The 25,837-nt window shown below is 39.1% G+C and overlaps 1 pseudogene; it reads right to left on the minus strand.

The window, feature by feature from the left end:
* Positions 1–25,837, minus strand: part of LOC103263866 — a 42,678-nt pseudogene that overhangs the window by 2,938 nt on the left and 13,903 nt on the right.

Consider the following 25,837-nt stretch of genomic DNA (forward strand, 5'->3'; position numbering starts at 1 on the left):
CAGTGGGTCAAGGCTGCGGTGGCCGGGAGCAGCCACTGCACTCCAGTCTGGGCGACAGAGTGAGACTCCAACTCAAAAAAAAAACTAAAACCAAAAACAAACAAACAAACAAAAAAGAAATACCTGGGTTTCTGTCCTGGGTCCACCACCTTGCACTTTCCCTCTCTGAACTGCAATTCCTTCATCTGTGATCTCATAGAGTTGACAGATGCTGATTAAATGTTCCCACTTCTCATGCTGTCATGGGCTTTGCCTCTCACAAGTTTCTCCTTGTGAGAAACTCTCTTCTGAGATTATCAGCCTTCTGCTTGTGACTGCACAACCCTACCTCAGACTACCAGGATATCTGACCCACCGTCATACAGGCTGCATGTGCACAGCTGACTTAGATGCTGGGGCCCTGATGTACATTCACACATTGGGTGTGTTTTCCAGGCTCTTTATCATGGCTCTATATCTCCCACCCCCCCGGCTCCCCTACTCCAGCCTCTGCCTGCTTCAAGGCGCTCCATCCCCCAGCCCAGTTCACCTGCCGACCCTGGTCCACCTTGATGTCTTCTGTGGAGTGGTCACACTTGACGTTGGTGGGAAGAGTCATTTAGGGACTGATCCATGGCCCATTAAGCCATGGCCCCTCCTCCCTGCAGCCAGGCCTGCTGGGGCCCTCTCCCTCAAGATGGCTCTCCTATGGGACCACAGAGCTGCCAGCCAGCCGGGAACAACTTTCTAGGGGGGGTAGAGGACTTGGCCTTGGGGTTTGATGACAATGAAAACAACATCTTTAACAACACTCGTGGGTCCAAGAAATTTACCAACATGGAGCTGTTTCATTCCTGTTTTCTTATATGGTCCTCACAACGGCCAGGGAAGATGGGCGGAGTCAGGATGGTTCCCACTTTTTTACATTTGAGGAAACTGAGATCTAGAGAGGTGGAGTGACTGGCTCAAAGTCACAGGAGTGACTGATGGCAGAGCTGGGATTGAGACACAAGGCTCCAATTCTGGTTCAGCAACATGTCATCTAATGACTGAGACCTGAGTTCTTCCTAGTAATATCGCTTTGGATAAATCCCTTAACCTCACTGAATCTTTATTTCCTTATCTGTGGAATGTGTACAACAACATTGCCTCTCTCATGAGGCTGAGAGCCATTATTTTAATGAATGAAATATATGAAGCCCTGCTGCATGAATGTAATATACTATTGCTGTGGTGCATGAGGACTTGCAATGGTTTTGTAGAAAGAATGTGAGGGTGGAAATCTATGCCCCAAACCCCAGCAAGACAAAGGCAGTCAATAGGGGTCTATTATGGAAGTCTCATCTGTGTACCGAAATGAATCCCTCATGCATGGCTTATCTCTAGTTATGGGCAGAAGCATCCAGCCTGGGCAACATAGCGAGACCTAGTCTCTCTACAAAAAAGAAACAAATATATAAAAGTTAGCCAGGCATGGTGGTATATGCCTATAGTCCCAGTTACTCAGAAGACTGAAGCAGAAGGATCACTTGAGCTCAGGAGGTCAAGGCTGTGGTGAGCCATGATCATGGCATTGCACTCTAGCCTGTGTTACAGAGTGAGACTCTGATTCAAAAAAAAAGTAGAACTTCTGAGATAAGTGGACGGCATATTTTTAATGGAGTAGGGTGTGCATGTGCAGGGACCATCCCTGCTTCAAACCTAGAGGTTTTGAGAACACTGAGTCACAGTGATGACCCTGTTATACCAGGGCTGGATTCTTCTGCCTATAACTAGAGATAAACCATGCATGAGGGGTATATTCAGCACACAGAAGAAACTTCCATAACAGACCTCTACTGACTGCAGATTTACAACTGCAGTCTGCGAGATTCCTAAGTCCTTGGCAGCTGAGTACAGAACATAATAGAAACCAAAAAATGGTGCAACAGAGGTTGTAGCCTTCTCCTGATTTAATAAACTTCATGATGGAGCTAAAGATAGTTTTGGAAGCTTCTTTGCATAACAAGTAAGAACTGGTTGTGCCATCTCCTCCTGTCCAGATCAATTCCTTATTCAAGAGAGGAATTTTGGTTTGGGAGGAATTTGTATATGTGGGTCTTTGCTTCAGTGCCATAAAGGTAAATGCTGAAGATGTTTCTGGGGGAGAAGATGAACCACTCAAGTTAAAGGCAAAGAATCCTGCAGAATTACCAGGCTGTTAAGTGAATCATTTTGTTCTGTTTTCTGTTTCTCAGACACTACAGGGATCCTTGATAAACCTTAAAAAGCTACCATTCAGCAGCACAAGAATGACTAAAGCCTTTTAGAATGTCATGAATGAAACTGACAAGAAGACTTAGGCACTTGGGCCAGAAGAATACACATGGAGTGCAACAGTTGGGAGGATTGCAGTAAGTAGATGAAAACAAAAACAACCAAGATTTCAATTCCTTTTAGGTTTCTTATTTTATTTTACTTAAGAAAATGAACCAAAAGAGTAAAACTTTTGGCTGAATTTTTTTTGGTAAAAAACCAACATTCTAAGGCTTACTATTATAGCATTATAGGATAAAAAGTTATTTCTTTATTACCTCTGAAAATAAAACTGCTCTCATACCCCAAGGAAATGACTGGTCATTCTATAGCCATGGTAACAAATACTTATCAGAACTTTTTTAAAAACCTGCTTAATTGTTCACTGACAACTTTGCACCAGGACGTACACTTCTGAAAGTCAACCAATCTAAAATTCAGCCACTCAACAACCACAGTTCACTCCAGTAACCACACTTCTACAGCTAAAGGTAAAGCCATCCCTAGACATTCCTACCTCTGATGTCCACAAGTTCCACAGTTCCATAAGATCAGCTTTCTGTGTTCCTCAGAGACAGACTATGGTATAACCCACAGCAATCCAGTGCTTAAGTTGGTAATACATTCAGTCTTTTGTTTCAGTTACTGCATGTCCATTTAACATTTCTTATTTATTTCTGTATGGTCAGTAGTAATGTCTCCTCATTCATGTCTGATTTTGGTCATTGAAAATTTTTTTAAGTTGGGGTCTCACTTTGTTGCCCGGGCTGAAGTGTAGTGGTATGGTCATGGCTTACCGCACCCTCTATTTCCTAGGCTCAAGTAAGCCTTCTACCTCAGCCCCCCAAGTAGCTGGGACTATATTGTACACTACCACATCTGGTGAACTTTTTGAATTTTTGGTAGAGACAAGATCTCACTATGTTGCCCAGGCTAGTCTCAAACTCTTGGGCTCAAGAAATCCCTCCTCCTCAGCCTCCCAAAGTGCTGGGATTACAGGCATGGGCCACTGTGCTTGGCAGATTTTGGTCATTGAAAAAAAATTTTTTCCCCCTTTGGTAACTAAAGATTTACCAATTTTGTTGCTATATCCACAGTATCAACTTAGACTTTGTTGATTTTTTTAAAGACAGTTGTACATATGCTCTATCACCCAGGCTGCAGTGTAGTGGCACAATCATGGCTCACAGCAACCTCAAAATCCTGGGCTGAAGTAATCCTCCTGCCTCACCTCTCAAGTTGCTAAGAGTACAGGTGTGTGCCACCATGACCAGCTAAATCTTTACAGATTTTTTTTCATAGAGATGAGGTCTCACTACATAACCCAGGCTGGTCTTGAACTCCTGGCCTCAATCACTCCTCCCACTACAGCCTCCCAAATTACTAGGATTATAGGTATGTGCTGCCATGCCTGGTCATTTTCATTTTCTCTATCGTTTTTCTCTTCTCTATGTCATTTATTTATGCTCTGATCTTTATTATTTTATGTCCATTGCTTGCTTGAGTTTATTTTTCTTTTCTTTTCTAAAGGTGAAAACTCAAGTTATTGATTTGAGAGTTTTCTTCTTTTTAATATAGGTTTTTACAGCTATAAATTTTCCTGATTTAGCTACATCCCATAAGTTTTGGTATATTGTGTTTTCATTCAGCATATTTTCTAGTTTCCCTTGCTATTTCTTCTTTGACTCATCTCCTATTTAGAAGTGTATTATTTATTTTCCACATGTACGTGATAGAACTTTTATCATTTTAAAGATAACATGGAAAAAGTGACCAGGTTCTTTAAAACTTATATTGCTTAGAGCAATAAAAAAGCTAGTTTAGAAAAATATGAAATCTAGCAGCAGACCTATTGGCAGAAACACTACAAGCAAGAAGGAACTGGGGGCCTATATTCAAGGTTCTCAAAGATAAACAATTTAAACCAAGAATTTCATATCCAGCCAAGTTCAGCTTCATCAGTGATGGAGAATTAAAATCCATCCCAGACATCCAATCCCTAAGAGAGTATGCAGCTTTCAGACCAGCACTACAGAAGACACTTTAAAAGGTATTAAGCACAGAGGAAAGAAAAAAGAATGACCACACACTCCCCAAGAGAACAGCAGAGCATAGAATCAAGAGAATACAGTGCAACAAGAAACTTGAAAACACACACATACACTAATCCCAAAGCCAAAAGAAAACAAGAAAATAAAGAAAAAACTTTTTAAGAACCTCATGACAGGGATAAGCAATCACATTTCAATAACCAGTCTGAATGTGAATGGGCTAAATGCACCACTGAAAAGAATGGTGAACTGGATAAGAAACCATGACCCCATTATTTGCTGCATCCAGGAGACTCATCTCACTTCAAGGGATGCACACAGACTCAAAGTGAAAGTATGGAAAACGAGTTTCCAGGCAAATGAATCACAAAAGAAGACAGGAGTTGAAATCTTAATATCAGACAAAGCAACTTTTAAGCTATCAAAAATTTAAAAAGATGCAAAAGGACACTACAAAATGATAAAAGGTCCAATCCATCAACAAGAAATATTCATCCTAAACATATATGCACCCAACACAGGAGCACCAGCATTTTAAAGCACTACTAAATACACTTAAAAAAGATATTGACTCTAATGCTATTATAGCAGGGGACTTGAATACCCCACTGACAACCCTAGATAGATCATTGAGGCAAAAAATCAACAAGGAGATCCAGAACCCAAACTTGACACTTGACCAAATGGACTTAGTAGATACCTACAGATTATTCCACCCAACAACCACAGAATATACATTCTACTCATCACTATATGGAACACACTCCAAGATCAATCACATCATGGCCATAAATCAAGCATAAACAAGTTCCATAAAGTTAAAATCTTGTCATGCATATTCTCAGACCACAGTAGAATAAAAATAAATATCAAAACCAACAACATTTCCTCAAAGCCCACAGAGACATGGACACTAAACAGAATGATGCTGAACAACTACTGGGTCAACACTGAAGCCAGAGAAGCAATAGAAAGCTTCCTGGAAACAAATGAAAATGAAGAAACATCTTACCAAAACCTCTGGGATGCCATGAAATCAGTCCTAAGAGGGAAATTTATATCTCTATGACCATGCATCAAGAAAATGGAAAGAACACAAATGAAGAGCCTAACAAATCACCTAAAGGAGCTGGAAAGAGAAGACCACCAAAACCCCAACTTTAGCAGAAGAATCCAAATCACAAAAATAAGACCCCAAATACGGGACATGGAAGACAAAAATATCATAGAAAACATCAGCACACAAAAAAAAGCTGGTTCTTTGAAAGAATTAACAAGATTGATGGGCCACTAGCCAGAATGACGGAGAAAAAGTCCAAATAACCAATCAGACATGCAAAAGATCAAATCACAGCTGAACTTGAAGAAATATAAAGGATTATCAGAGATTATTATGTACACCTATATGGAAACAAACTTGATAACATAGATGAAATGGAGGACATTCTGACATCACACAACCTCCCCAGGTTGAAACAAAAAGACATTGAGACACTAAATAGACCAATAACAACCCAGGAAATTGACTCTTTCATACAAAAACTACCTACAAAAAAAGCCCTGGACCAGATGGCTTTCCAACAGAATGATACAAAATGTACAAGGAGGAGCTGATATCAATCCTACTGAAAGTATTACAGGCAATTGAGAAAGTTGGAACTCTCCCCAAATCATTTTACAAAGCTAACATCACACTAATACCCAAAATGGGTAAAGATCCAACAAAGAAAGATAACTACAGGCCAATATCCCTTATGAACATAGATGCAAAAGTCCTCAGCAGGATTCTAGCAAATCGGATCCAAAAATACATCTCAAAAATCATACACCATGACCAAGTAGGCTTCATCCCCAGGATGCAGGGCTGGTTCAAATTTGCAAGACCATAAATGTCATTAAATATATCAACAGATGTAAAAACAAGAATCACATGATTATCTTATTAGATGCAGAAAAAGCCTTTGATAAAATCCAGCATCCCTTCTTGATAACCCTCAACCACCTAGGTACGGAAGGAACATACCTCAAAATAGTATAAGTGCCACCTACAATAAACCCACCACTAACATATTGCTAAATGAACAGAAACTAGAAACATTTCCCCTGAAAACTGGAACAAGATAAGGCTGCCCACTCTCACCCCTCTTGTTCAATATTGTGTTGGAAGTCCTAGCTCAGGCAGTTAGACAAGAGAAGGAAATCAGAGGTATCCAAATAGGAAAAGAGGAAGTCAAGTTATCCCTCTTTGCTGATGATATGATTCCATACCCTGAAAACCCAAGAGAATCTGTCAAAAACCTGCTTACACTGATAAAGGACTTTGGCAAAGTCTCAGGGTACAAAATAAATGTGCAAAAGACAGTTGCATTCCTATACACCAACAACAAGCAGGCAGAGACCCAAATAAAAAGCACAATCCCATTCACAATAGCCACCAAAAAAATGAACTACCTCGGCATCTTCCTAACCAGAGAAGTGAAAGACCTTTATGATGAGAACCTCAAAACACTGTTCAAAGAAATCCAAAAAGACACAAACAAATGGAAAAATATTCAATGCTCATGGATAGGAAGAATCAACGTTGTTAAGATGTCCATCCTACCAAAGGAAATCCACAGATTCAACACAATACCCATTAAGTTACCAAGATCATTCTTCTGAGACCTGGAAATGACAATACAGAAATTCATATGGAAACATAGATGACCATGAATAGCCAAAACAATCCTTAGCAAAAGAAATAAAGCAAGAGGTATCACACTTCCAGATTTCAAACTTTACTATAAGGCTACAGTCATCAAAACAGCCTGGTATTGGTACAAGAGCAGGCACATAGACCAATGGAGCAGGATAGAGATTCTGGAAGCAAAACCTCAATACCTCAACCAATGCATCTTTGACAAAGCCTCCAACAACAACCACTGGGGAGAGGAGAACCTATTCAGTAAATGGTGCTGGGAAAACTGACTGATCACATGCAGAAGATTGAAACAGGACCCCTACCTATCACCATACACAAAAATTAACTCTAAATGGATCAAAGACCTAAACATAAAACCTCAAACTATAAGAATCTTAGCAAACACAGAAGACACCCTTATAGAAATTGGAATTGGGAACCAATTCCTATTCAGAACTCTAAAGGCCAATATCTTAAGAAATAAGATAGATATGTGGGAACTCATCAAACTAACGAGCTTCTGCAAAGCAAAAGAATCCATCAAGAGAGCAGGAAGACAGCACACAGAATGGGAAAAAATATTTGCCAACTGTATATCTGACAAAGGTCTAACATCTAGGATCTACAAGGAACTCAAGTGCACCAAAAGGAAAAAAACAAACAGCCCCTTTAAAAAGTGGGCAAAAGACATGAATAGACACTTCTCAAAAGAAGATAACGGACAGCCAACAGACACATGAAAAAGTGCTCAGCCTCACTCATCATCGGAGAAATGCAAATCAAAACCACATTGAGATACCACCTAACCCCTGTAAGAATAGGCATCATTAATAAAACAAACCACAACAGATGCTGGTGAGAATGTGGAGAAAAAGGAACGCTTCTACACTGCTGGTGGGAATGCAAACTAGTGCAACCTCTTTGGAAGACAGTGTGGTGATTTCTGAAAGAACTAGAAATTGACCTTCTATGACCCAGCAATTCTCCTATTGGGAATATACCCAGAGGAATTCAAATTATTCTACAAAAAAGATACCTGCACATGTATGTTTGTTGCAGCTCTATTTACAATAGCAAAAACATGGAACCAATCGTGTTGCCCATCGAAGCTAGACTGGATTAAAAAAATGTGGTACATATACACAGAGGAATATTATGCAGCCATAAAGAAGGAGAAATATATCAATTTTGCCGCAACTTGGATGGATTTGGAGTCAATCATATTCAGTGATTTATCACAGAAACAAAGAACAGAGTTCCATATGTTCTCACTCATAAGAGGATTTTGAACAATTGTAATACTATAAGAAAGCGATCGGCAGTAGTGGGAAACTATCGCGGGGGGGGATTGGAAGTTGAGGGAAACTGCTAGGGGAGGAGGGGCATACCTCACCAACAAGGGTACCTGCATCATCAATGTTTATATACTTAACCCTGAATTGTACCCCACATCTTTATAATAAAGAATTTTAAAAAAAGAAAATATGAAGTCTTCAAAGGTAAAACTAGACAAAGTTAATGCATATAATTCTGATAATATATTTTGAAGAAGCCATATTGAGAGAATACAATGAACTAAATTGAATCATTTTATTTGAAATATAAGTTGAAAGCACAAAATAAGAATTTAGTATAAGTATTTTACTTATCATCAAAAATATATTAAAGTAATGCAGAAGAAATGGTGCTACAATAAATACTGTTCTTGTAATGGAATCATAGTCTCATGACTGCAAAATTACTACCTAAGTATTTTCACTATGTGTGATCATTCAGGCTAGTTTTAGAGCTCAACGTTTTACTTAATTTCAACATATCAATTATCTGTATATTTATGAGTTTGTTTCTGGGCTGAGTATTCTGTTTCATTGATTTATATGTCTATCCATGTTGTAATAACTTTCTTTTCTGTGTTCTCATTTTTATTACCATTTTAGCCTAATTATATCGAACATTTTCTGATGCTTTTAAGAAGATTTTTTTTTTAAGTTGGATTCTCACTCTTTTACCCAGGCTGGAGAGCAGTGGCACAACTTTTTGTGTTGGCATTCTCTACTTTTAGAGACTGGTATCCTGGGAGCAGAATCAGCAACATCGAAGGAACAAGGATTTCCAGAATGTTCTGGGTCTTGGGGACATGCAATATTGGTGATGGCTGCTTTGACATTCTTGTTTCTCAGCATGTAGATGAGAGGATTGAGAGCAGACATGAGAATGGTGAACACCACATTGCCCATGATGTGGAAGTCGAGTAGCAGGTCAGCCCTGTAGGCCACGTAGGCTATGGCAATGGATGAGTAGTAGGCGGTCACCACCAGGAGGTGGGAGCTGCAGGTGGAGAAGGCTTTGGAGCACCCTTCTTGGGAGTTGATGCAAAGCATGGAGGCCAGGATGTGGGCATAGGAGAGAAGCACCAGGAGAAGGGGGAGGAAGGACACCACCATGGCAATGCTGAAGCCCATGAGGGTCTGGGGGTGGTGTTGGAGCAGAAGGCCTGGAGCCAAGTGGTCAAGGAAGCAGTGGTAGACCTGGGCTATAGGACCAAATGCCATTGGGGAGGGAGGTCTGCACTACTACCACTGGGATGGACAGGAGGAGGGCAGTGAGCAGGCACTGGCTGCCAGGGCAGCATTGGTCTGTGGGGTCATGAGGATCATGAGGACTGGGTAGTGCAGTGGGCAGCAGATAGCCACATAGCAGTCATAGGCCATGACCACCAGAATGAAAGCTTCTGAGCAGGAGAAGGGTGGAACAGGTACATCTGCAGAAAGCAGGCGGGGAAGCTGAGGAAGTGGTCCCCAAGCAGGAATAGGGACAGCATCTTGGGGACGGTGGTCACAGTGAAAAGGATGTCCAAGGTGGAGGGGTTAATTAGGAAGAAGTACATGGGCTTGTGGAGGCTGGGCTCTGCCACCACAGCCACCAGGATCAGGGTGTTACCCACCAGGATGAGCAGGTAGAGTGAGAAGAAAATCAAGAAGACAGGGAGGAAGAGACTACTGTAGAGAGGGAATGCCCACCAGGTAGAACATGGGTGAAGAGTCTTTTGATCCATTACAGGCTGGCTGTGGTATCCATGGTGGTACAGAGCTGGATGCCAGAGTAACAGGCAATCAGAGTGTCTGGAAACCAGAAAACCAAGCATTTGGAATGAGAATTTATACAGTTCACTATAGAATTATTGCAATCTGAGTCATTTATAATCAAGTTTAGGAGACTGGTGGTGGCCTTCAATTTTGGTTCTTGCGTCTTAACCCACAATTCACTCCTTCCTTCTTCTATCAAATATTTTGGAAGTCCCTACAGTACGCAAAGCTATGAGAAGGTAAACAAAGCTCCCAAGGCCCCTGCCCTCAAGGGGCTTAAGTCCCAGTAGAAGAATCACATGAACACCCGTCGTAGAGCAAATGATATAGTTACAACTGGGATTTGTGCACTGAAAAAGCTTCTGCTGTCTGTTCCACAGCCCACACTACATTTTGGGCATCAGATCTTAGATAATCTCTTGGATCCCTGCTCTCCTTTAATTTTTTTATACTTGCTTAAAGTTTTACTAAGTGATAGTAATGTCACCCTGTCACTAGGGAGGGCTGATTTTTCCAAGGTTTTCTGCAACCTGTTGCCTGCTCAGTCTACCCATTTTCCTGAAGCACAGCGGCTCTGCCTGCCTCTCTCTGCAGGGTTCTCTGTACCCCCCCCCACATGTGGGGGCCTCTCAGGTTTCAGTGATAAGAGGGGCAAATGTGCCTTCTGTTGGAGATCTCACTCCTGATGAAGGCTGAGATGAAGGTAGACCTTTCCGTTATTGTGCCAAAGTAGAGATTCCGAGCACATCCTTGGGTCACTCTACTATCTTCTTTCCTCCTGGCCACTGAGGCCTAGCAGGTGGTCTGTTTTGTCACTGTAGGTCCATTCTGCTATTGCCTCTACCGATCCAGAAGCCACAAGAGCAAAAGAGAAAAGACCTAGAGAACTAAAAGCTATAGCCACCCAAAGACAAAAGAAGCCTTCATCAGTGGTTGTTCTGAAAACCTTGACATGTACTCACTGCTTGTATGCTCGGGTCAACTCCAGAATGGTGGATTGGAGCTGAGGAAAACAGTACATCCCACCTCAGGAGTGCTTCTGACGGAATCATCTTGCTGTTCACATCCGCGTCGCTGCTCTTTGATCTCCAGTGATTCCAAGAACAAATTTTATTTTATTTCCTTGGGCCAACATCTACATTTTTTTCTAAAACAAAAGTAAAACAAATAAGTAAGTAAAAAACTCACGTCCTAGAGTCACTGAATGTCAGAACTGAAAAAAGGTGTTTAAAAAAGATCTTCAATTACAACCTATTTCCCCTTCCCTCACTTCCACATCACCTTTTAAAAATGTCCTGATTTGCTCTGTGATTGATTTGTGCAGTCTGCCTCCAAGATCTGGAAGTAGTAACTGGCAAATGCTTAATCTAAAGTGAGCATGGGGGCTGGATGTAGTGGCTCATGCCTGTAACCTCAGAGCTTTGAGAGGCTGAAGTGGGAGAATCGCTTGAGGCTGGAAGGTCAAGACCAGCCTGGGCAAAATAGCAAGACCACACCCCCCTACCCCACCTCCACCAAAAAAAAAGCAAGGTGTGGTGACCAAAACATAAAAATAGAATGGGATGACACACATCTGTAGTCCTAGGTATTCAAGAGGTAGAGGCAGGAGGATCACTTGAGTCCAGTAGTTTGAGTGTGAGCTATGATCACACTTTTGCAGTCTAGCCTAGGTGACAGAGTGAGACCCTGTTTCTTTTAAAATAAAAATAAAAAATAAAATGAGCATGAAACAGACGACCCTCCTGTGTGAGTGCTAACTGAAAGAAAATCTCAGAGGTCACCTGCATGAGCAGGACAGGAGTTGAACCTGGATTGTCTCCATTTTATTTTTAAAAATTTTTCATTTTCAATACGTGGGGTACAATTCAGGGTTAAGTATACAAATGTTCATTATGCAGGTACCCTTGTTAATGAGGTGTGCCCCCACCTCCCCAGCAGTTTCCCATTACTGCCAATCCCTTTCTTATAGTATTATGATAGTTGTTCAAAGTCCACTTATGAGTGAGAACATGTGATACTCAATTCTTTATTTCTGTGATAGATCACTCAGTATTATAGCTTCTAAGTCCATCCAAGTTTCTGCAAAGTTTATAATTTTGTCCTTGTTTATGACTGCATTATATTCCATCATGTGTATGTTCCACACTTTTTTTGTACAGTCCTCTTTTGATGGGCAGCACAGTTAGTTCCATGTTTTTGCTATTGTAAATAATGCTGCAATAAACATGCATGTGCAGGTATCTTTTTCATAGAGTGATTTGAGTTCCTTCAGGTATATTCCCAGCAGGGGGATTGCAGGGCTATATGGGAGGTCAATTTTTAGATCTTTTAGGAAATGCCACCTTGTTTTCCACAAAGGCTGTACTAGTTTACTCTCCCACCAACAATGTAGAAGTGTTCTCATTTCCCCACATCCTCTCCAGCATCTGTTTTTTTTGAGTTATTAATGATGGCCATCCTGACTGGAATTAGGTGATATCTCAGTGTGGTTTTAATTTGCATTTCTTTGATGATAGTGAGGTTGAGCATTTTTTAAAAGTTATCTGTTGGCTGCTAGTATGTCTTCTTTTGAGAAGTGTCTATTCATATCTTTTGCCCACTTTGTAATGGGCTGTTTGTTTTTCTTTTTTTGGCATGTTTGAGTTCCTTGTAGATGCTAGATGTTAGGCCTTTGTCAGATATACAATTGACAAATATTTTTTCCCAGTCTGTGAGCTGTTCCCCACTTTTGCAATGGTTTCTTTTGATTTTCAGAAGCTTGTCAGTTTGATGAGGTCCACTTGTCTATCTTATCTCTTATGGCATGGGCACTTGGGGTTGTGATCAGGAATTGGTTGTCAGTCCCAATTTCCATAAGGGAGTCTCCTACATTTTCTAAGGTTCTTCTAGTTTGAGGTTTTATGTTTAGGTCTTTGATCCATTTAGAGTTGATTTTTGTGAATGGTGATAGGTAGGGTCTTGTTTTAATCTTCTGCATGTGGTCAGTCAGTTTTCCCAGCACCATTTACTGAATAGGTTCTCCTCTCCCCAGTGGTTAATGGTGGAGGCTTTGTCAAAGATGAGTTGGTTGAGAAATGGAAGTTTTGTTTCTGGAATCTCTATCCCATTGGTTTATATGCCTATTCTTATACTAATCAGGTTGTTTTGATTATTGTAGCTTTATAATAAAGCTTAAAGTCTGGGAGCATGATTCCTCTGACTTTGTTTTGTCTTGTTTTGTTTTTGCTGAGGATTGTTTTGACAATCATGCTCATTTATGTTTTCATATGAATTCCTGTATTGTCATTTCCAGGTCTGAGAAGAATGCTGCTGGTAATTTAATGGCTAGTGCATTAAATCTGTACATTGCCTTGGATAGGATGAACATCTTAACAATGTTGATTCTAAAAAAACATAGAATGAAAACTCAGAAAGAAAGAACAAAGCCTACAAGAGATGTGCGATTATATCAAGAGGCTGAACCCACATTTGATTGGTATCCCAGAAGAAGAAAGGAAAATGGAGAACACCTTGGAGCAAGTATTCCAGGAGGTTAGCCAAGAAAACTTTCTCCATCTCACCAGAGATGTGACCAGTCAAACACAAGAGATACAAAGAACCCCCACAAGACATCAAATAAGAAAGCTAACTCCTAGACATATACTAATTCACCTCCACAAAGTAGGCACAAAGAAAAACTCTTAAAGGCAGCAAGAGAGAAAGGTCAGACCATGTACCAGGGAAAACCAATCAGAATAGCAGCAGAACTATTGGCAGAAAAACTACAAGCAAGAAGGGACTGGAGTTCAATATTCAAAGTCCTCAAAGATAAATAATTTCAAACAAGAATTTCCTACCCAGCCAAGCTCAGCTTCATCAGTGATGGAGAATTAAAATTCTTCCCAGACATCTAATCCCAAAGAGATTATGCAGCTTTCAGATTAGCTCTACAGGAGACACTTAAAAAGCACAGAAGAAAGGAAAAAAAGACTGACCACACACTTCCCAAGAGAATGGCAAAGTACAGAATTGACAGAGAATACAGCGTAACAACAAACTTGAAAACACATGCATACATCAACCCCAAAACCAAAAGAAAACAAACAAAGAAAAAACTTTATTAAGAACCTCATGACAGGGATAAACAATCACATTTCAATAATCAGTCTGAATGTGAATAGACTAAATGCACCACTGAAAAGACACAGAGTAGCAAACTGGATAAGAAACCATGACCCTATTATTTGCTGCATCCAGGAAACTCATCTCACGACAAGGGTTGCACACAGACTCAAACTTAAAGGATGGAAAATGAGTTTCCAGGCAAATGGATCACAAAAGAAGGCAGGAGCCACAATCTTAATATCAGGCAAAACAACCTTTAAGCTATCAAAAATTTAAAAAGACATGAAAGGACGCTACATAATGATAAAAAACTCAATCCATCAACAAGAAATATTCTTCCTAAACATATACACACCCAACACAGGGACACCAGTATTTATAAAGCAACTACTAAGTAAACTAAAAAAAGATATTGATTCTAACACTATTATAGCAGGGGACTTGAATAGCCCACTGACAGCCCTAGATAGATTATCAAGGCAAAAAATCAACAAGGAGATCCAGAACATAAACTTGACATTTTTGACCAAGTGGACTTAATAGATACCTACAGAGTATTCCACCCAAAAACCACAGAATATACATTCTACTCATCACCACATGGAACATACTCTAAAATTGATCACATCTTTGGCCATAAATCAGGAATAAACAAATTCTATAAGGTTGAAATATTGCCATGCACCTTCTTAGACCACAGTGGAATAAAAATAAATATCAAAACCACCAACATTTCACCAAAGCCCACAAAAACATGGACACTAAACAGTATGATGCTGAGTAACTACTGGATCAACACTGAAATCAAAACAGAAATTAAAAGATTCCTGGAAACAAATGAAAATGAAGAAACATCTTACCAAAAACTCTGGGATGCCACAAAAACAGTTCTAAGAGGGGAATTTATATCTCTATGAACACACATCAAGAAAATGAAAAGATCACAAGATGGTAGCCTAAGGGAGATAGAAAGAGAAGACCACCAAAGCTCTAACTTTAGCAGAAGAGTCCAGATCACCAAAATAAAAACCCAAGTACAGGACATAGAAGAAAAAAATCATAGAAAACATCAACAAAACAAAAAACTGGTTCTTTGAAAGATTTAATAAGATTGATGGACCCCTAGCCAGACTGACCAAGAAAAAGAGAGAAAAAACCCAAATAAACACAATCAGAAATACAAAAGTTCAAATCACAACTGAACCCAAAGAAATACAAAAGATTTTCAGAGATTACTATGCACACCCATATGGAAACAAACTTGATAACCTAAATGAAATGAAGGACTTTCTGACATCACACAACCTCCCCAGGTTGAAATGAGAAGACATTGAGACACTAAATAGACCAATAACAATCCACAAAATTGACTCTGTCATAAGAAAATTACCTACAAAATAAAAGGCCTAGACTGGACTATTGAAAGTATTGCAGGCAATTGAGAAAGATGGAATTCTCCCCAAATCATTTTATGAGGCTAATATCACACTGATACCCAAACCAGGGAAAGAGCCAACAAAAAAAGAGAACTACAGGCCAATATTCCTTATGAGCATAGATGCCAAAATCCTCAACAAGATTCTTGCAAATCGGATCCAAAAATACATCTCAAAAATCATCCACCATGACCAAGTAGGCTTCATCCCCAGGATGTAGGGCTGGTTCAACATTCACAAGATTATAAATGTAATTAAATACAGCAAGAGATGTAAAAACAAGAACCACATGATTATATCATTAGATGCAGAAAAAACTTTTAATAAAATCCAGCATCCCTTCTTGATAAAAACCCTCAAACACCTAGGTATAGAAGGAACATATCTCAAAATAGTAAGTGCCGTCTATGATAAACCCACAGCTAGCATATTGCTAAATAGACAGAAACTGGAAACATTTCAACTGAAAACTGGAACAAGACAAGGATGCCCTCTCACCCCTCTTTTTCAACATTGTGTTGGAAGCCCTAGCTAGAGCAATTAGACAAGAGAAGGAAATCAGTGGTATCCAAATAGAAGAAGAGGAAGTCAAGTTATCTCTCTTTGCTGACAATATGATCCTATACCTAGAAAATCCAAGAAAATCTATCAAAAACCCACTTGCACTGATAAAGGACTATCACCAAGTCTCAGGGTGCAAAATAAATGTGCAAAAGACAGTCGCATTCTTATACACCAACAATAAGCAGGTAGAGAACCAAATAAAAGCACAATCCCATTCACAATAGCCACAAAAAAATGAAATACCTTGGCATCTTTCTAAACAGAGAAGTGAAAGACCTTTACAATGAGAACTACAAAACACTGCTCAAAGAAATCCAAGAAGACACAAATGGAAAAATATTGCATGCTCATGGATAGGAAGAATCAACATTGTTAAGATGTCCATCCTACCAATGGCAATCTACAGATTCAACGCTATACCCATTAAATTACCAACATCATTCTTCTCAAGCCTGGAAATGACAATACAGAAATTCATATGGAAACATAAATGATCACAAATAGCCAAAACAATCCTTAGCCAAAGAAACAAAGCAGGAAGTATCACACTTCCAGACTTCAGATTTACTATAAGGCTACAGTAATCAAAACAGCCTGGTATTGGTACAAGAACAGGCATACAGACCAATGGAACAGGATAGAGATTCCAGAAGCAAAACCTCAATTTCTGAACCAACTCATGCTTTACAAAGCCTCCAACAACAATCAATGGAAAGAGGAGAACCTATTCAGTAAATGGTGCTGGGTAAACTGGCTGATCACATGCAGAAGATTGAAAAACAGGACCCTTACCTATCACCATACACAAAAATTAATTCTAACTGGAACAAAGACCTAAACATAAAACCTCAAACTATAAGAATCTTAGAAAATGCAGGAGACACCCTTATGAAAATTGGAACTGGCAACTCCAGTGATCAAAACCCCAAGTGCCCATACCATAAGAGATAAGACAGACAAGCGGAACCTCATCAAACTGACAAGTTTCTGCAAAGCAAAATAAATCATCAAGAAAACAGGGATACAGCCCACACACTGGGAAAAAATATTTGCCAACTGTATATCTGATAAAGGCCTAACACGTAGGATCTACAAGGAACTCAAAAGTGCCTAAAGGAAAAAAACAAACAGTCACATTAAAAAGTAGGCAAAAGACATGAATAGACACATCTCAAAAGAAGGTATACAGGCAGCCAAAAGACACATGAAAATGTTCAGCCTCACTGATCATCAGAGAAATGCAAATCAAAACCACTGAGAAGACCAGCCACAGTGGCTCATGCCTATAATCCCAGCATTTTGGGAGGCTGAGGTGAGAGGATTGCCTGAGCTCACAGGTTCCAGACCAGCCTGGGCAACTTGGCGAGACCTCATCTCTACAATAAATCAAAAAATTAGCTGGGCACGGTGGCGCATGCCTGTAGTTCCAGCTACTTGGAAAGCTGAGGCGGAAGGATCGCCTGAGCCCAGCAGGTTGAGGCTGTGGTGGCCCAGTGCATGCTACTGCCCTTCAGCCTGGGTGACAGAGTGAGACTCCAACTCAAAAAAAACCAAAAAACCAAAAACCACTGAGATACCACCTAACCCCAGTAAGAATGACCATCATTAATAAAACAAACAATAACAGATGCTGGTGAGGATGTAGAGGAAAAGGAATACTTTACACTGCTGGTGGTAATGCAAACTAGTGCAACCTCTTTGGAAAACAGTGTGGTGGTTTCTGAAAGAACTAGAAATTGATCTTCCACATGACCCAGCAATCCCCCTATTGGGAATATACCCAGAGAAGCTCAAGTCATTCTACCAAAAAGATACCTGCACATGCATGTTTGTTGCAGCTCTATTCACAATAGCAAAAACATGGGACCAACCATGCTGCCCATTGAACGTGGACTGGATTTTAAAAAATATGGTACATATACACAATGAAATATTATGCAGTCATAAAGAAGGACTTCACAGCAACTTTAATGGGTTTAGAGTCTATCATACTCAGTGATCTATCACGGAAACAAATAACAGAATACCATATGTTCTCACTCATAAAAGGACCTTGAACAATTATAATACTATAAGAAAGAGATTGGCAGTAATGGGGAAACTGCCAGGGGAGGGAGGGGCACACCTCATCATCAAGGGTACCTGCATGATAAACATTTGTATAACTAACCCTGAAGTGTACCACACATCCTTACAATTAAGAAGAAACAAGAAAATAAAAAAATTTTAAGATAAAAATCAAAACAAAAAAATGTTGATTCTTCCAATTCACAAGTCTGGAATATTTGTGTCATCTTTGATTTCTTTGAGCAGTGTTCTGTAGTTTTTGTTGTAAAGGTCTGACTTCTTTGGTTAGGAGATGCCAAGAAATTTCTTTTATTTATTTATTTTTTTTGTGGCTATTGTGAATGAGATTGTGCTTTTTATTTTGGTTTTTTTCTTGTTTATTGTTAGTGTATAGGAATGTGACTGATTTTTGTTCATTTATTTTATATTCTGAGACTTTGCCAAAGACCTTTATCAGTACAAGCAGTTTTTGACAGATTCTCTTGGGTTTTCGAGGTATAGAATCATGTTATCTGCAAAGAGGGATAACTTGACTTCCTCTTTTTCTATTTGGATACCCCTGATTTCTTTCTCTTGTCTGACTGCTGTAGCTAAGACTTCCAATACCATGTTGAACAGGAGGGGTGAGAGTGGGCATCCTTGTCTTGTTCCAGTTTTCAAGGGAAATGGTTCTAATTTCTGTTTGTTTAGCAGTATGTTGGCTGTGGGTTTCTTGTAGATGGCTCTTACTATTTTGAGTTATGTTCCATCTATGCCTAGATGTTCAAGGGTTTTAATCAAGAAGAGGTACTGGATTTTATCAAAAGCATTTTTTGTGTCTAATGAAATAATCATATGGTTTTTGTCTTTACATCTGTTGATATATTTAATTACGTTTATGGTTTAGCAGATGTTGAACCAGTCCTGCATCCCAGAGATGAACCCTACTTGGTCATGGTGGATGATTTTTTAGATGTGTTGTTGGATCTAGTTTACCAGAATCTTGTTGTGAATTTTAGCATCTATGCTAATCAAGGATATTGACCTGTAGTTCTCTTTCTTTGTTGAATCTTTACCCAGTTTGGATGTCAATGTGATGTTAGCTTCATAAAATGATTTGGGGAGAGTTCCATCTTTCTCAGTTGCCTGGAATACTTTCTTTTCTTCTTCCTCTTCTTTTTTTTTTTGTTTCACACACAGATTTTTATAGTTCACATTTTTGTTTTCTCTTTATTTATTATTTTTTATTATAAAGATGTGGGGTACAATTCAGGGCTAGTTATACAAACATTGATTATGCAGTTACCCTTGTTGATGAGGTATGCCCCTCCCTCCCCTAGCAGTTTTCCTCAACGGCCAATCCTACCCCTCCTCCTCTGACAGTTTCCCATTACTGCCAAATGCTTTCTTATAGTATTATAATTGTTCAAGGTCCACTTATGAGTGATAACATATGGTACTCTGTTCTTTGTTTCTGTGATAGATCACTGAGCATGATCGAATCCAAATCCATCTAAGATGCTGCAAAGTCCATATATTTGTCCATCTTTATGGCTCTATAATATTCCATTGTGTATATACCACATTTTCTTTATCCAGTCCAGCTTTGATGGGCAACATGGTTGATTCCACGTTTTTGCTATTGTGAATAGAGCTGCAACAAACATATGTGTGCAGGTATCTTTTTTGTAGAATGATCTGAGTTCCTCTAGGTATATTCCCAATAGGGGGATTGCTGGGTCATATGGAGGGTCAATTTCTAGTTCTTTCAGAAATTGCCACACTATCTTCCAAAGAGGTTGCACTAGTTTGCATTCCCACCAGCAGTGTAGAAGTGTTCCTTTTGCTTCACATCCTCACCAGTATCTGTTGTTGTTTGTTTTATTAATGATGGCCATTCTTACTGGGGTTAGGTGGTATTTCGATGTGGTTTTGATTTGCATTTCTCTGAAGATGAGTGAGGCTGAGCATTTTTTCTTGTGTCTGTTGGCTGCCCATATATCTTCTTCTGAGAAGTGTCTATTCATGTCTTTTGCCCACTTTTTAAAGGGGCTGTTTGTTTTTTTCCTTTTGGTGCATTTGAGTTAATTGTAGATCCTAGATATTAGGGCTTTGTCAGATATACAGTTGGCAAATATTTTTACCCATTCTGTGGGCTGTCTCCCTGCTCTCTTGATGGTTTCTTCTGCTTTACAAAAGCCTGTTAGTTTAATGAGGTCCCACTTATCTATCTTATTTCTTAAGGTTTGGCATTAAGGGTTCTGAATAGGAATTGGTTGCCAGTTCCAATTTCCATAAGAGTGTCTCCTGCATTTTCTAAGATTCTTATAGTTTAAGGTTTTACATTTAGGTCTCTGATCCATTTAGAGTTCATTTTTTGTGTATGGTGATAGGTAGGGGTCCTGTTTCAATCTTCTTCATGTGATCAGTCAGTTCGCCCAGCACCATTACTGAGTAGGTTCTCCTCTCCCCATTGGTTGTTGTTGGAGGCTTTGTCAAAGATGAGTTGGCTGAGGAATTAAGGCTTTGCTTCTGGAATCTGTATCCTGTTCCATTGGTTTATGTGCCTGTTCTTGTACCAGTACCAGGATGTTTTGATTACTGTAGCCTTATAGTAAAGTTTGAAGTCTGGAAGTATGATACTTCCTGCTTTGTTTCTTTTTTTTTAATTTTAAAATTGTGGGGTACAGTTAAGGGTTAGGTATACAAATATGCATCGTTCAGGCACCCTTGTTGATAAAGAGTGTCTCCCCATCTCCAGACAGATATTGAATACCGTTAATCCACCTCCCTTCCCCTCTCTACCCCCCCCAATAGTTTCCCACCACTGTCAATCCTTTTCTTATAGTGTTATGCTAGATGTTCAAGGTCCACTATATGAGTGAGAACATGTGATACTCAGATTTTTGTTGCTGTGAAAGATCACTCAGTATTATACACCCTAGTTCCATCCAGGTTGCTGCGAAATTCATGATTTTGTTCCTTTTTATGGCTGCATAGTATTCCATCATGTATATGTACCACATTTAAAAAATCCAGTCCTCTTTTGATGGACAGCATGGCTGGTTCCAGGTTCTTGTTATTGTGAACAATGCTGCGATAAGCATACGTGTGCAAGTATCTTTTTTATAGAGTGATTTGAGTTCTTCAGGGTATATTCTCAGTAGGGGGATTGTGGGGTCATATGGGAGGTCGGTATTTAGAACTTTTAGGAATCGCCACACTGCTTTCTACAGAGATTGCACTAGTTTACACTCCCACCAATAGTGTAGTAGTGTTCCCTTTTCACCACATCCTCTCCAGCATCTGTCATTTTTTGAGTTATTGATAATTACCATTCTGACTGGAGTTAGGTGGTATCTCAGTGTAGTTTTAATTTGCATCTCATTGATGACTAGTGAGGCTGAACGTTTTTTTATGTGTCTGTTGGCCGCTCGTATGTCTTCTTTTTGAAGTGTCTGTTCATATCTTTTGCCAACTTTATAATGGGGTTGTTTGTTTTTTTCTTTTCAGCACATTATGAGTTCCTTGTAGATCCTAGATGTTAGGCCTTTGTCAGACCTGGAGTTGGCAAATATTTTTTCCCAGTCTGTGGGCTGTCTCCCTGCTCTCTTGATGGTTTATTTGACTTTGCAGAAGCCTGTCAGTTTAATGAGGTCCCACTTGTCTATCTTATGTCTTATGGCCAGTGCGTTTTGGGTTTTGTTCAGGAATTTGATGCCAGTTCCAATTTCCACAAGGGTGTGTCCTGCATTTTCTAAGGTTCTTATGGTTTGAGGTTTTACATTTAGGTCTCTGATCCATTTAGAGTTAATTTTTGTATATGGGGATAGATAGGGATCTTGTCTGAATCTTCTGCACGTGGTCTGCCAGTTTTTCCAGCACCATTTACTGAATAGGTTCTCCTCTCCCCAGTGGTAGGTGGTGGAGGCTTTGAAAAAGATAAGTTGGTTGAGAAATTGAAGTTTTGATTCTGGAATCTCAATTCTATTCCATTGGTCTATATGCCTGTTCCTGTACCAATACCAAGCTGTTTTGATGATCGTAGCTTTATAGTAAAGTTTGAAGTCTGGTAATGTGATACCTCCTGCCTTACTGTTTTTGCTGAGGATTTTTCCGGCTATTCTTGGTCGTTTGTGTTTCCATATGAATTCCTGTATTGCTTTTTCTAGCTCTGAGAAGAATGTTGCTGGTAATTTGATGGGTATTGCATTAAATCTGTAGATTGCCTTAGGTAAGATGGACATCTTCACAATGTTGATTCTTCCAATTCATGAGCATGGGATATTTTTCCACTTGTTTTTGTCATCTTGGATTTCTTTGAGCAGTGTTTTGTAGTTTTCATTGTAAAGGTCTTTCATGTCTCTGGTTAGGAAGATGCCAAGGTATTTCTTTTTTTTTCTGGCTATTGTGAATGAGATTGTGCTTTTTATTTGGGTTTCTGTTTGTTTATTATTGGTGTAGAGAAATGCGATTGTCTTTTGCACATGTATTTTATACCCTGAGACTTTGCCAAAGTCTTTTATCAGTGCAAGGAGACTTTTGACAGATTCTCTTGGGTTTTCAAGGTAGACAATCATGTTGTCTGCAGAGAGATAACTTGACTTCCTCTTTTCCTATTTGGATACCCCTGGTTGCCTTCCCTTTTCTGATTGCTCTAGCCAGGACTTCCAATACTATATTGAACAGGAAGGGAGAAAGTGGGCATCCTTGTCTTGTTCCAGTTTTCAGGGGAAATGGTTCTAATTTTTGTCTGTTTAGGGTATGCTAGCTGTGGGTTTCTCATAGATGGATTTTACTATTTTGAGGTATGTTCCATGTATGTCTAGATGTTCGAGGGTTTTTATCAAGAAGGGGTGCTGGATTTTATCAAAAGCTTTTTCTGCATCTAATAATATAATCATGTGGTTTTTGTTCTGATGTCTGTTGATGTATTTAATTACATTTATTGTCTTGTGAATGTTGAACCAGCCTTGAGTCTCAGGGATGAAGCCTACTTGGTCATGATGGATGATTTTTGAGATGTGTTGTTGAATCTGGTTTATTAGGATCTTACTGAGAATTTTGGCATCTATGTTCATCAAAGATATTGGCCTGTAGTTCTCTTTCTATGTTGGGTCTTTACCTGACTTGGGTATCAATGTGATGTTAGCTTCATAAAATGATTTGGAGGAGGGTTCCATCTTTCTCAATTGCGTGGAATACTTTCAGTAGGATTGGTATCAGGTACTCCTTAAATGTCTTATAGCATTCTGGTGGAAAGCCATTTAGTCCAGGACTTTTTTTTTGTAGATAGTTTTCTTATCACATAGTCAATATCCTTGATTGTTATTGATCTATTTAGGGTCTCGATTCCTTCTTATTTCAACCTAGGCAGGTTGTGTGATATCAGAAAGTCTTCTATTTCCTTAAGGTTTTCCAGTTTGTTTCCATACAAGTGTACATACTATTCTCTAACGATCTTTTGTATTTCTTCAGGGTCAGATGTGACTTCATCTTTTGTGCTTCTGATTATGTTTATTTGGACTTTTTCTCTTTTTTTTCTTGGTCAGTCTAGCTAGGGGACCATCGATCTTGTTTATCCTTTCAAAGAACTAGCTTTTTGTTTCACTGATTTTTTTTGTATTATCTTTATGTCTTCTATGTCCCAGATTTGGTCTTTGATTTTGGTGATCTGTATTCTTCTGCTAAAGTTAGGGTTTTGGTGGTCTTGCTTTTCAAGCTTCTAGGTGACTTGTTAGGGTGCTAATTTGTGATCCTTCCATTTTCTTCATGTACATTTGTAGAGATATGGATTCCCCTCTTAATACAGCTTTCATGGTGTCCCAGAGATTTTGGTAAGATGTTTCTTCATTTTCATTTGTTTCCAGGTATCTTTTAATCTCTGTTTTGATTTCATTGTTGACCCAGGAGTTGTTTAGCATCATGCTATTTAGTGTCCATGTCTTTGTGGGTTTGGGGGGAACCTTGTTGGTGTTGATGTTTATTTTTATTCCACTGTGGTCTGAGAAGGTGCATGACAAAATTTCGATCATTTGAAATTTGTTTATCGCTTGATTTATGGCCAAGTATGTGGTCGATCTTAGAGTATGTTCCATGCAGTGATGAGTAGAATGTGTATTCTGTGATCATTGGGTGGAGTGTTCTGTAGGTATCAATTAAGTTCATTTGGTCAAGAATCATATTGAGGCTCCGGATCTCGTTGCTGATTTTTTGTCCTGATGATCTGTCTAGGGTTGTGAGTGGGGTATGAATTAAAGTCCTCAGTTATGATGGTGTTAGAGTCAATATCTTTTTTTAGTTTTCCTAGAAGCTACTTTATGAAAGTTGGTGCTCCTATATTGGGTGCATATATGTTTAGGATAGATATTTCTTGTTGATGGAGTGAACCTTTTATCATTATGTAGTGGCCTTCTGTATCCTTTGTAATTTTTGAATAGTATTTTGTCTGAAATTAGGATCATGACTCCTCCTTTCTTTTGTGTTCCATTAGCCTGAAAAATTTTTTCCCATCCTCTTACTTTGAGTCTGTGCATATCCTTTCTAGTGAGATGGGTCTCTTGAAGGCAATATATTGTTGTCTGGTGATATTTTATCCATTTTGCCATTCTATGTCTTTTCAGTGGTGTATTTAGTCCATTCACATTCAGGTTAATTATTGAAATGTGAGAGTTGGTCCCTATCATAAAGTTCTTATAGAGTTGTTATTGTTCCTCTTTTTTTCATTGTCTTTCTTTTGGTTTTGGGGTTGGTTCGTGTGTGTTTTATTCTTTTTTCTGTCCTCTTGTGAAGAACATTGTTGTTCTTTTTTCCTTTTCTTCTGTGTTTAGTACTTTCTTAAGTGTTTCTTGTAGAGGTGGTCTGGTGGCAACATAAGTTCTTAGGGATTGGATATCTGGGAAAGATTTTAATTCTCCCTTGCTGATGAAGCTTAGCTTGGCTGGGTAGGTTATTCTTGGTTGAAATTGTTTATCTTTTAGAACTTTGAAGATAGGGTTCCAAGCTCTCCTAGCCTGCAGGGTTTCTGTAGATAAATCTGCTGCTATTCTAGTTGGTTTTCCATGGTAGGTGATCTGCCCTTTTTCTCTTGCTGCCTTTAGGATTTTTTCTTTTGTGCCTACTTTGTTTAGGCAAATTTATGTGTGTCTAGGAGTTGGTCTTCTCATTTGTTGTCTTGCAGGGGTTCTCTGAATCTCTTGTGTTTGAATTTTTGTATCACTGATGAGATGAGGGAAGTTTTCTTCAATAATCTCATGGAATATTTGTTCCAAGGTGGACTCTGTTTCTCTTTGTTTCAGGAAGGCCAATTACTCTTACGTTCTTTCCCTTGAAGTAATTGCTCATCTCTTGAAGGTTTTGTTCTGTCTTTTAAGATTCTTTTCTATGTTTTTGACAGTTAGGGTTAGTTCTATATTTTGGTCCTCAAGCTGAAATTCTTTTTTCTGCTTGGCTAATTCTGCTTTCCATGCTTATCAGTTTGTTATTTATTTCATTCACGGTATTCTTTATTACTGTTATCTCAGTTATCAACTCCTTCCTAGTTTCTTCTTGTCTCTCCTCAATTCTTTTTTTTTTTTTTTTTTGAGTTGGAGTCTC

This window comes from Carlito syrichta, unplaced genomic scaffold, assembly GCF_000164805.1.
Source record: "Carlito syrichta isolate Samal-C Ts95f unplaced genomic scaffold, Tarsius_syrichta-2.0.1 Scaffold305304, whole genome shotgun sequence".
Taxonomy (NCBI): Eukaryota; Metazoa; Chordata; class Mammalia; order Primates; family Tarsiidae; genus Carlito; species Carlito syrichta.